Source organism: Mercenaria mercenaria, chromosome 3, assembly GCF_021730395.1.
Source record: "Mercenaria mercenaria strain notata chromosome 3, MADL_Memer_1, whole genome shotgun sequence".
Taxonomy (NCBI): domain Eukaryota; kingdom Metazoa; phylum Mollusca; class Bivalvia; order Venerida; family Veneridae; genus Mercenaria; species Mercenaria mercenaria.
In genome coordinates, this window is record NC_069363.1 from 46,586,848 (window position 1) to 46,600,564 (window position 13,717).

The 13,717-nt window shown below is 37.4% G+C and overlaps 1 long non-coding RNA gene across 3 annotated transcripts in view; it reads left to right on the plus strand.

The window, feature by feature from the left end:
- Nucleotides 1-12,514, plus strand: part of LOC123524954 (uncharacterized) — a 34,812-nt gene extending 22,298 nt beyond the window's left edge. Inside the window, exons 2-6 of one of the 3 annotated variants that reach the window (XR_008370204.1) lie at nucleotides 1,011-1,102; nucleotides 1,394-1,557; nucleotides 2,037-2,244; nucleotides 6,895-7,108; nucleotides 11,840-12,514. This is a non-coding gene — a long non-coding RNA (uncharacterized LOC123524954). Of the gene's footprint in view, nucleotides 1-1,010; nucleotides 1,103-1,393; nucleotides 2,245-6,894; nucleotides 7,109-11,839 lie in introns of all 3 variants that reach the window. The other 2 variants (XR_008370202.1, XR_008370203.1) reach the window with 2 other exon arrangements.
- Nucleotides 12,515-13,717: the final 1,203 nt, after the last annotated feature.

The following is a 13,717-nucleotide window of genomic DNA, read 5'->3' on the forward strand; positions in this document are numbered from 1 at the left end:
CAAATGTTCAACATATCAAGATTATGTGCAGAGCGCATGTTTAGGATGACTTACTTCAAAGTAAAGGTCATACTTGGGGGTCAAATGTCATACTTTTGGGCGTATATTGCTCTGCATTGCGGTGCACTTGTTTCTTTTTCTGCCAATCTTCCAGACTGTTGAGGAGATGTTGCTTCAAAAGATTGGCAGAGTTGCATTTTGTTATAGCTGCCAAGGCTTAACAGATCCCTAAACTATTGATCGAACCTGCCAACGGTACCATCGAGGAATCCGGATGAAGGTTGTTTCTCTTGGTTTATTGAGATGGGAATCAGGGGTTGTTAGGATTTTATTTCTTTCAGGTCCCATACCTTGCCTAGACAACCCACTGTTTGTTCTGTCCAATTAACAGTCGGCAGGATTTTCTTTCAGCGTCAAGACCTGCCGGGGGGAAACTGTACGAGTTAGCAGGATTTTTTTCTTTCCAGTTTCAAGGTCTGCCTAAGACGCAACTGTATGTTCAGCTGAACATTTCGAAGGGCAGAATATTCTTGCAGATTTTCCCAAAGGGTGACAGATCCCTTAACTGTTGACCCAAAACTGCTAACGTGACCATCGAGGATTCCGGTGCCAATATATCCGGCAAGGTGGGAGCGTGTGGGGGTAACTTTTCTACCCAAACTGCGCCGGCGGGTTGCTAGATGATAGTTGTTCCTTTGTTGAGTGAGATGGGAATCGGGGATTGTGGATTTTTTCTTCTTTTTTCAGGTACATCCCCGCCCAGGCAACTAATGTGTGTTAAACTTGGAAGATCATACTTGGGCAGGATTTCATTTATTTCAGATTCGAGATCTGTCGGGAAACGGGGAGGATTTTTTTTTCAGTTTCAGACTTTATCAAAACAAGCAGACCCTTTTTTTCTTTGTATATAGTCGCTTTAGCTCACTTCTGCATTTATTCTTATTAAAGCAAGCTTTTAGTATAACCATTTGTGGCAGTTTTTTCCCGTTTAGGTTTATTTCTAATTTTAGTCTTGAGAGCAAGAGACATTCCTACAGCATTGTGAGTGTTCCAACCCATGCATATGTAATCTGCCTGTCTGTTCACATGTCATCTTCATTTAGTAAGTATTTTCATACAGTATATACTTTAAGGTGGTTGTGCATATTTGGCCACAAATATCCTACTTATGGTAGTTATGCATATTTGCACATATAATTGTTTGCATATTTATACATGTACGTGAGGTATTTAAAATGCTCTGAAAAGAGCTAAAATATCTCTTTTCCTGGTCCGTTTTTTGCTGAATTTTCAAAATGTGATATATTAGAACAAACTGAATGTAAGCACTTAAATAACAGGTATCTGAAACTGAACATAATTTATACTGTTAAAAATATCTCCCTTTATACAGCATGATGACACAGATTAAATAGAACTTATTCCACTGGAAATTTCGGGAGTCATGCAGCAAGCAATGAGTCCAGTGCCATCTCCTGCAGTAGTTGGACCTTCAAGCAATTTCAGCACGACATCTGTTTTATCTATTCCATCTCAGTGGTTATTGAAAACCTCCAGGTCATAATGCAGTAATTCGGTCCAAAATGTGCTTCCGTGGTGTAGTCGAAAGAAGTCCCTAACAAATAAATCCGAATTTTTCCATTTTTCGCGCATATGCGTGTAAATCAGGGGCCAAATGGGCATTATCTCACTTGTGGGATGAATTCTTAGACTACATAAAATAGGACACTTTTCGTGCTCATATTCGCATGTTTTCGAGTTGTTTACTTGAAAACAAAAGTAGGGTGTTTATTCTGCGGACCGCTTTCTGAAATGCGGCAAAATGAGGGTACCTGACTTCAGTTGACTTGCATTTCACTGCATACTATTCAACACCCCTTTTTCTTTTCGTTTTCTTGAAGCAAATGTATGGATATCTTGTGGAAAATAGGTCTACGACGGAGTGAAAATCTCGAAACTGTAACAAAATTGTTCTGAAGTAGCTGAATTTTATATGAAACAAAGAACAATTTCTTTTATTGGTATAAAGCCTCCAGAACTGCATGGTCAAAGAGGTAGACATGAAGAGAAAAAGGATTGTATGACTATCTATGGACTCCATGATAGATACCTATGGAGGCAGGCGAACTGACACAGAAACTCTGCAACTGACTGGGACACTGATGGCATTGTATCCGATATTGAGGGATAATACATACAATGGAATCTGGGAGAAAAATGTAATTTGGCACTTAGATCAGATAGGTACATGCATGAACATTCTTTTGTCATTTTAACATTCTGTTGAGCAAATGATAGTCATAGTATCTTTGTTTTCATATGCAAATCAAATCTGTAAGAATCTTTTTTAAAGCAGAGGATGCAATCAGGCAAATAATATCAGACAAGGTATTTTTTAGCTCATCTGTCACATAGTGACAGGGTGAGCTTTTGTGATCACCTTGTCACCATTCATCCATCATCATCTGTCCACAATTTCTTTTGAACAGGTTAGAGAACACATTTTGCAATCAACTTTAATCAAACTTGAACATAACTTATATTGGCATAATAGCTCAGTTCCTTTTTGAAAACTGGCCAGATTCTATCATGGGTTCCAGAGTTTTGGCCCCATAAAATTTGATATTTTTTGTTGTGAACACGATAGAGACCACATTCTGCTATCTACTTTAATCAAACTGGCACACAATTTGTACTGGCATAATATCTCGGTTCCTTTTGAAAACTGGCCAGATCCCATCATGGGTTCCAGAGTTATGTCTCCTTGAAGGGCCAAAATTTGCTATTTTCGGCTTGTGAACACGATAGAGACCACATTTTGCAATCAACTTAAATAAAACTTGCACACAACTTGTATTGGCATAATATCTCAGTTCCCTTCGAAAACTGGCCATATCCCATCATGAGTTCCATAGATATGGCCCCTTAAAGGGCCAAAATTTGCTATTTTGGCTTTTGCAGCCATATAGAGACTTTATTTATGGTTTGATTTGATACAAACTCGTAAAATATTTTGAATAATAATAAATATTGGATTTCATGATCAGTCTGTCTGATCCAGTTATAGGTTCCAGAGTTACGGCCCCTGATTGACCGCTGAAAGAGCCAGCATTTGTTAATTTTTACCTTGTGAACATGATAGAAGTGACATTTTATATTTGATTTTAACCACACTTACAGGCAAGTTAAGTCACAAAAAGATCTCAGTTCCTTTTGAAAACCGGCTGTATTCCATCATAGGTTCTAGAGTTACTGCCCTTGAAAGAGGCAAAATTATCTTTTTTGGCACTTCCAGCCGTAGATAGGTTTTATTTATGCTTTGATTTGAAACTTGCACAAAATGATTATCTTGATGATCTCTAGGTCTGGATCGAAACTTGGTCATGTCAGGTCAAAACCTAGGTCATCAAGTCAAATCAGAGGAAAAGCTTGTTAATGTAAAGGCCACATTTAGTCCCACATTTAAGATCCTATCTTCATGAAACTTGGTCAGAATGTTTATCTTGATGATTTCTAGGCCAGATTTAAATCCAAGTCATATGGAGTCAAAAAGTAGGTCACCCAGTCAAATCAAAGGAAAAGCTTGTTAACACTCTTGAGGCCACATTTATTACCTTATTTTCATGAAACTTGGTCAGAATTTTTATCTTGATGATTCCTAGGCCAAGTTCAAAACTGAGTCGTTTGGGGTTAAGAACTAGGTAAAATCAAAGGAAAAGTGAACAGTCTTGTTCATTTTATGTGGATGAAACTTGTTAGGAATGTTTGTATGCATGAAATATCATATGAATTTTCAGCTGGGTCATGTGGGTAAAAAACTAAATCACCAGATCAAATCAAAGAATAAGCTTGTTTTCACCTATCTTTGGAAAACTATGAAGTCTTAGATGATTCAAATCTGGATCATGTAGGGTCAAAACTAGGTCAGTAGGTCTAATCAAGAGAAAGATTGTATGCACATTACATGCCACTTTTTTTGCTCCAAATTTCCCAAAACTTTGTAAGAATGTTTATTATGAAATTTGGACAAGTTCGAATCGGGGTCATGTGGGATAAAAAGAACTATGTCAGAAGGTCAAATCAATTGAAAAAAAAGCTTGTTTACCCTCAAGAAGACACAATTTTTGGTCCAGACTTAATGGAAATTGGTCAGAATATTTTACATGAAATCACTAGATAAAACATGTTTACACTGTTATGGTGTCTGTTATGGTGTGTTATTCAAGTGAGCAACCTAGGGCCATCTTGGCCCTCTTGCTTTTTAGATCACATGTCACAAAGTGACAATGTTAGCTTTTGTGATCGCGCAGCGTCCGTCGTCCGTGCATGCGTAAACTTTTGCTTGTGACCACTCTAGAGGTCACATTTTTCATGGGATCTTTATGAAAGTTAGTCAGAATGTTTATCTTGATGATATCTAGGTCAAGTTTGAAACTGGGTCAACTGCAATCGAAAACTAGGTCAGTAGGTCTAAAAATAGAAAAACCTTGTGACCTCTCTAGAGGCCATACTTTTCAATGGAACATCACGAAAGTTATTCAGAGTGTTCACCTTGATGATATCTAGATCAAGTTCGAAACCGGGTCACGTGCCATCAAAAACTAGGTCAGTAGGTCAAATAATAAAAAATCTTGTGACCTCTAGAGGCCATATTTTTCAGTGGATCTTCATGAAAATTGCTTAGAATTTTTATCTTGATGATATCTAGGTCAGATTCAACACTGGGTCACATGAGCTCAAAAACTAGGTCACAATGTCAAATAATAGAAAAAAACGAAATCATACTCGGTTTAAAACTGGGTCATGTGGGGACAGGTGAGCGATCAGGACCATCATGGTCCTCTTGTTTATAGAGTTGATACCACTTAGATACACATGTAATTCCACAGGATTTGTTTAATTTTTGTAATATTTAGGATTATGCAGACTTTTCTGACAGTTGCCAGACTGTCTGACCAAATTCCTGAATTTTAGACAAGCTACCTTTCCTTTTTAGCTCGAATAGTCTAGCTATTCTTGCATGCAAGTACATACAGCTAACATTTAAAGGCATATATCTTGGAAACTTATTTATTCTTTTTCAAGGTCAATTACCAACCTCACTGGGTTAAGTTCCATAACTCTAACATGTATTTTGAGTAAATTATGCCCCCTTTTGGACTTAGAAAATTCTGGTTAAAGTTTTACATGCAAGTTACTATCTCCAAAACTAATGCACATATTGAATTGAAACTTCACGTGTCTTCGGGGTTATAAAACTTGTTGATAGCATCAAGTCCCATCACTCCGACATGAATTTTGGTCAAATTATATGCCCCCTTTGGACATTGGAAGTCCCCATTAAAGTTTTGAATTCAGTTACATATAGCTATTCTGTCTTAAAGGCATATAGATTTGAAACTTGCATATTCTTTTTCTAGATCAATAACCAACCTCACTGGGTCAAGTCCCATAACTCTGACATATATTTTGGGCAAATTATGCCCCCTGTTGGACTAAGAAAATTCTGGTTAAAGTTTTATGTGCAAGTTACCATCTGCAAAACAAATGCAGATATTAAATTGAAACTTCACATGTGTCTTCGGGTTTATAAAACTAGATCTAGTTGATTGCATCAAGTCCCCTACCTCTGACATGTATTTTGGGCAAATTATGCCCCCTTTTGGACTTGGAAAACTTCTGGTTAAAGTTTTGGTTGAAACTTAATTTTTTAACATTAGATTAATATTCCTGCTTCTGTGACAACAGTTTGAATAGTAGAGCACTGGCTGTCTTACGAACAGCTCTTGTTATATGTGCTATTTATAGAACTGTGTCAGGTCATATATATTAACGCTTAGCCTGCTGGGGGCTTTGAAGTGATTCTGCCTTTGCGACTAGTGCAGACCAAGATCAGCCTGCACATCTGGTCTGCACTGTTCACCCTTCAGTAACTTTTTGGTAAGCACCCCTTTTAACATTTAATGGTACTGTCCAAATTGAAAGAAAGATCTGTTCATTATAGAAATCTAGCAGGGTAAGGGTTGATGGAAGTAGTCTGGCAACATACATTACAAAAAGTACATTAATATGTTGTTGTTTTTTTCTGCCTATTCATATTCACTTATCAAATACAAGCCAAGTTTTTTACTGAATTTTTATAGATATATAGGTACATAACGGGGTCGTGAGTTCGATCCTCAGGCGGGACGTATGTTCTCCGTGACTATTTGATAAACGACATTGTGTCTGATATCATGAGTCCTCCGCCTCTGATTCATGTGGGGAAGTCGGCATTACTTGCAGAGAACAGGTTTGTACTGGTACAGAATCCAGGAACATTGGTTAGGTTAACTGCCCGCCGTTACATGACTGAAATACTGTTGAAAAATGGCGTTAAACCCAAATCAAACAAACAAAGATATAGGTATATATATACAATTTCTAACTCATGACCTAGTTTAATATGAATCTTGCATGATCCTTCTACTTTATTAATGGACCCGCCCGCTTAGCTCAGTAAATAGAGCGTCGGTCTACGGATCGCGGGGTCGCGAGTTCGATCCTCGGGCTGGACGTATGTTCTCCGTGACTATTTGATAAACGACATTGTGTCTGAAATCATTAGTCCTCCACCTCTGATTCATGTGGGGAAGTTGGCAGTTACTTGCAGAGAACAGGTTTGTACTGGTACAGAATCCAGGAACACTGGTTAGGTTAACTGCCTGCCGTTACATGACTGAAATACTGTTGAAAAACGGCGTTAAACCCAAAACAAACAAACTTTATTAATGATTTAATGTATACAAGTTTACCAATTTCAAATATCTATTTATTGCATTTTACAATATTTTTGAAGTGTACTTAAAACACAGGCCTAAAACCATGTATCAATAATTATTGAAATTATTTCAGAAAATAATGATCAAGGAAAATAAGCAGAGGAAGTGGGGACAGATGGTGTGGAAAAAAGAAATATCACTCAATTAAGACCAGTAATTCGGCATCTGTTAGGCAGTTGCCGAGGCTCACCTTGGAGGAATGAGTCCTGAACTTACCAGATATGTCAGAGAAAAGCAGATCTCAGAAGCTGCGGAAGATATACCCATTATTCATAAAACCAGAATTTGTGAGTATCTTAATTATTCATTTAAGTTAATCCATAGTGAATTTTGTCAAGCCAACTTGCGGAAGTGAGGACATAGTCTGGTGTATTTGCAGGTTGCGTGCATCAATGTGTGTGTGTGTCTGTCTGTCCTGATTTGTTTGTTGGGACCATAACCTTGACATGCATGGAGCAATTTGTTTATATTTGGCATGAATGTTAACCTCAGTGAGCCAGAATGTTATGCACAAATCCCAGGTTCCTATCTCAAAGGTAAAGGTCACAGTTGGAGGTCAAAAGTCATGTCTGATCTTGACCGCTTGTCCGGAATTTAACTTTGACATATATGGAGCAATCTGAATTATATTTGGCATGAATGTTAACCTCAGTGAGACGGAGAGTCATGCACAAACCCCAGGTTAATTCCTATCTCAAAATTCAAGGTCACAGTTGGCAGGGTCAAAGGTCATATCAGATCTTGACAGCTGGCGGGTTTAAAGCCCTGCTCCCTGACTGTTCAAATTCTTTTGTGTGTATGCAACCCATGATAACAATAGCTAACTGTTAACGGCCACGTGTCACACCTTAGCACGCAAAACCACAGGTACTTCATATAGAGTTTAATATAAAGTAGACTCTGTTTTGACAGGCGTCACTGTTCATAGTCGGGACTTTCATGCTTTTTCAGTGACAATTTAAGGTTAATAGGTAGGATGGGAGCAGGGCTTTAACATGTTGCCCATGAATATCTAGTTTTATTGTCGAACCTGATTGCGGTGAGCTAGACTTGTGCGTGTGTCCGTGCGTCCGTCTGTCCGATTTTGTCCGGACCATAACTTTGACATGCATGGACCAGTCTTGTTTATATTTGGCATTAATGTTTACCTTAATGAGAAGGTATGTCATGCGAAACCCCATGGTCCTATCTTAAAGGTCAAGGTCACTGTTGGAGGTGAAAGGTCAAATTGAAGTTTGTCTGAAGCATTTTTCTTCATGCACAGTGGGATTTTGATGTAACTTGGCATGAATGTGCACCATTATGAGACAGAGTGTAATGCGCAAGGACCAGCTCCTTAGGTATAAGGTCAAGGTCACACTTAGACAGCTGGCGAGCTTGACATTCTGTCTGTGGACATACATTAATTTTTTATTTTATTAGTTTGCCTATTCAAAGAATAGTCTAGCTATTCTACTCCCCCTGGCATCGGCGTCACACCTTGGTTAATGTTTTGCATGCCAGTACATATGGCTATCATTTAAAGGCATATAGCTTTAAAACTTATTTTTAGCTTGACTATACAAAGTATAGAGAGCTATCCTACTTGACCTGGCGTCGGCGTCCTTCCACGTTCGCACTTTGGTTAAAGTTTTGATGCACCTTCTCTTTATCTTTGTTATTACTTGATGGATTTACTTCAAACTTAAAATAGTTGTTCTTCATCATCACCCACATCATTTGGCCCAAGGGTCATAACTCTTGCATCAATATTTCATGAATTATCCCCCCTTTTTACTTAGAATTTCGGGTTAATGTTTTGGTGCACTTTCACTTTCTCACAGTTATTATTAAATGGATTTGATTCAGACATAAAATAGTTGTTCAACATCATCACTCACATCATATGACACATGGGCTATATCTCTTGTACCAGTATTTCATGAATTATCCCCCTTTTTACTTAGAATTTCAGGTTAAAGTTTTGATGCACTTTCACTTTATCTTTATTTCTTACTAAATGGGCTTAATTCAAACTGAAAGTAGTTGTTCCACATCATCTCCAACTTCATATGTCACAAGGTCCATAACTCTGGTACCAATATTTGATGAATTATCCCCCCTTTTACTTGTAATTTCAGGTTAAAGTTTTGATGCACTTTCACGCTATCTCAGTTATTACTAATTGGATTTGTTTCAAACTTAAAGTAGTTTTTCAACATCATCACTCACATCATATGACACAAGGGCCATAACTCTTGCACCAGTATTTCATGAATAATCCCCTCTTTTACTTACAATTTCAGGTTAATTATATGCAATTTAGCTCTATCTCGGTTGTTACTGAATAGATTTGATTCAAACTTAAAATAGTTGTTCCACCTTATCACCCACATCATATGACACAAGGTCCATAACTCTGGCACCAATATTTAATGAATTAAACCCCCTTTTACTTAGAATTAAAAGTTAATTTTGATGCATTTTCACTATATCTAAGTTATTACAAAATGGATTTGATTTAAACTTGTAGCAGTTGTTCCACATCATCAACCTTATCACATGAAACAAGGTGCATCACTCTTGCACTAATATTTCATGAATTATGCCCCCTTTTTGCTTAGAATGATACTTATTTAATGTTTTGATACACTTGATCTTTATCCCTCTTATTACTTAATACTTTTGACTCAGATTCAAGCTATTATGCAATATCTTCATCCACATTTAACTCTCCAGTGACAGCTCCAGCTTCATCAAATGTGCCAAGTTTCACTATCCAGCATCGAAATAGTTGTGCGCGCTGTCTTCTGTGAAAGCTCTTGTTTCTTTTTCTAGGTCAATAACCAACCTCATTGGGTCAAGTCCTATAACTCTGACATGTATTTTGGGCAAATTATTCCCCGTTATGGACTTATAAAATTCTGGTTAAAGTTTTACATGCAAGTTACTGTCTCCAAAACTAATGCAGATATTGAATTGAAACTTCACATGTGTCTTCGCAGTTATGAATCTAGGTGAAAGCACCAAGTCCCATAACTCTGACATGTATTTTTGTCACATTATACCCCCTTTTGGACTTAAAAATTCTGGTAAAAGTTTTGCGTGCAAGTTACCATCTGCAAAACAAATGCAGATAGTTAATTGAAACTTCACATGTGTCTTCAGGGTTATAAAACTAGTTGATTGCATCAAGTCCCATAATTCTGACATGTATTTTGGGCAAATTATGCCCCCTGTTGGACTAAGAAAACTTCTGGTTAAAGTTTTGGTTGAAACTCTATTGATACTTTAACATCAGATTAATATTCCTGTTTCTGTGACAATGATTCGAATAGTTGAGCACTGGCTGTCTTACAGACAGCTTCTGTTAATTTAGAAAATCGGTATTGGTTGTTTTTTGTTTAAGTTCAATTGAAACATCATATATATCAGTTAAGACCAAGGACCATAAACCTTTTCTAACATATTGTCAAGCATCTGCAGACGAGCGATGACATCTGCAGATGGTGCTCTTGTTCTTTGATTTCAACCATACTTAATAAAAGAAAAAATGCATATCTATAAAAGCCAAGACTAGTTCAGTAACCAGCCCTTTGAGAGCAGTATTATCTCCAGAATTATGATGTGAGAATTACATGCCTCTAAATAAATTTAATCTGTGATTATTACTGCAAGATTTGTATTTTTATACGCCCGTTTGAAAAACGGGACGTATTATGGGAACGCCCCTGGCGGGCGGGCAGGCGGGCGGGTTGGCAGGCGGGCGAGCGGGCGGCGTCCACAGACCTTGTCCGGAGCATATCTTCTACATGCATGAAGGGATTTTGATGAAACTTGGCACAGTTGTTCACCATCATGAGACGGAGTGTCCTGCGCAAGAACCAGGTCCCTAGGTCTAAGGTCAAGGTCACACTTAGAGGTCAAAGGTCAAATTCAAGAATGACTTTGTCCGGAGCATATCTTCTTCATGCATAGAGGGATTTTGATGAAAGTTGGCACAATTGTTCATCATGATGAGAAGGAGTGTCATGCGCAAGAACCAGGTCCCTAGGTCTAAGGTCAAGGCCACACTTAGAGGTCAAAGGATACAAGAATGAAAACTTTGTCCGGAGCATTTCTTCTTCATGCATAGAGGGATTTTGATATAACTTGGCACAAATGTTCACCACATGAGGGAGTGTCATGCGCAAGAACCAGGTCCTAGGTCTAAGGTCAAGGTCACACTTAGAGGTCAAAGGATACAAGAATGAAAACCTTGTCCGGAACATGTCTTCTTCATGCATAGAGGGATTTTGATATAACTTGGCACAAATGTTCACCACCACGAGACGTAGTGTCATATGCAAGAACTAGGTCCCTAGGTCTAAGGTCAAGGTCACACTTAGAGGCAAAGGTAATACAAGAAGACTTTGTCGGAAGCATTTCTTCTTCATGCATGGAGGGATTTTGATGTAACTTGACAAATTATACCGATCATGAGACAAGTTCATGCGCATTCTTCTTTCGAATTACTTCCCTTTGTTGTTACTATGAATAGCTTATATTGTAACTTTTTCATTACTAGTCATAGGGAAAAATCGAGACCACTTTTCTGTAGTACAATATGCATGCTACATCCAATTTTGAGGTGTATTTTGACCAGTCTCTACCTGGTAAAGATTTTTGTGAGGACTTACAATTTTTTTTTTGATTTTTTTTTTTTTTTTTTTTTAAGATTAACTTCCCTTAGTTGTTACTATAAATAACTTATATTGTAACTTTTTTATAATTGACCGTAGGAAAAAACCAAGACCACTTTTCTGTGGTACAACATAGATGTTACTTTCCAATTTTAGGTGTATTTTAAGGTATCTCTACCTGGTAAGGAGTTTTTTTGTGGACTTAGAAAAACAAAACACTTAGTTATTACTAAACAACCACAAAGTTAAAATTCCATTTGCAAATACAGGTGCTAGAGTAAAGAAATTTGCTGTGACGGGCGTATATTGTGACATTCTTGCACTCTTGTTTGTGATAGTTTGCCACTCTTGTTACAGATTGACGACACTGGGTGGAATGTAGCTCAGGAGCATAAAGGCCTAGCAGACAGTACTAGGAAAATGAGAGACAAAATGGCATTCCTTTTGTTCATCAAGCACAAAGTGTTGCTGAAGTGCTCCCCAGCTGGCTGAGCTGAGGTCATACTGTCATGGAGTCGTACTGTTTGGTGGATGAGGCATATCTATAAGTAACCTGAATCGATCCTTGCTGTTCAACAGAAGTTGCAAGAACTTATCCATGACAAAACTAAACAAAGCAATGAAGTCATACCAGTCATTCATAGATGCTGTGCCAGAGGAAAATATATTCTAGAACCAGATTTTTGCTATCTTCCCAGTAAGTGTCACAGAAATAAACATGTTGTGACAGGACTTTAGTGGTTCAATATTGAAATGAAAATGACAAAAGAATATTTAAAAAAATGAGGAAATCATTTTATGCTACTACATGCTGAGAATAGAAAACGAAAAGGCCAACTTTTTAGCTCACCTGTCACAGTGACAGGGCGAGCTTTTGTGATTGCCCATCGTCCGTCCATCCGTCCAGTTAGCTCTGTTCAGTTTTATTTCCGAGAGTATACATACATAGCTCTGTTCAGTTTTATTTCCAAGAGTAAACATGTAGCTCTGTTCAGTTTTATTTTTGAGAGTATACATATAGCTCTGTTCAGTTTTTTTCCGAGATTTACATATAGTTCTGTTCAGTTTTTTTTTTGAGTGTGTAAATATGGGCTCTGTTCAATTTTATTTCCAAGAGTGTAAATAAAGCTCTGTTCAGTTTTATTCTGAGTATAAAAATGTAGCTCTTTTCAGTTACATTTCAGAGAGTGTAAATATATATCTGTTCATAGTTTTATTTCTGAGAGTGTATACAATTTTATGATGTATGTGTGTTCAGTTGCAAGAAAGAAAAGGGTTCAGCATTTACTATAGTTCATGTGTGGCCGATTTAAAATTGGTCTATACATTGGAACACTCGAGTACCCTTTCCTTCAGATGGATGCAGAATTTTTTCATGTGAGGAAGACAAAAGTTTGATGGTTGTACCCAGGTCTTCTTTATGCACCCATGTAAATTTGAAATCCCAACTTTGTTGTTTTGCAGGTTGAAACTTTTAACTATCAAATGGGATGTACTTCATACTTGTTATATATACTTTTTGCCGTTGTGAGGGAAAATATTGCATTGTTTTTTGTGTTTTTTGTCTATTATGATTCAGAAGTAAACTTTAACATTATTTGATAGTTTGTCTTATTTATTACTGTACTGTGAAATTTCATGGTTTTGGTACAAAGGGCAATTTCGTGGGGATATGAATTCATTTTACAACTTTTGAACATAAAGTGAATGGGAATTTTATATGTTCTTTGGGGATTAAATTTCATGGATTGGCTCATCCACAAAAATCCATGAAAATTATTCCCCACGAATGTTAATGGTTTCACAGTATTTGGGTTTCATATTTAAAAATAACATCGTAGGATGTCAGCTTCATCGTACCAGTCCTCTGGGGTTACAACTTTGATCCAGTCAAACCCCCCAGCTGTCCAACACAGTATCAGTATTGTTTTCCCCAAATCAAAACTACCCTTTAAAACATTGGTCCTTTGCTATTTTTTTATCCCCCGACAAAAGTCGGAGAGAAAAATAGTTTTGGCATTCGTCCGCCCGTCCGGAGCCATATCTAGGAATAAGTTGAGAATATTTAAATGAAACTTCATAGACATGTTCACCACTATGTTGTGCGGCCCATCAAGTTTCAGACGGATTGCCTAAGTAACACTAGAGTTACCGCCCATAGAAGTTTCCAGTGTTAACTATACAGGGTACTATAAATATGGCAAATTTCTGTATCATAACTTTTGATATATTTAA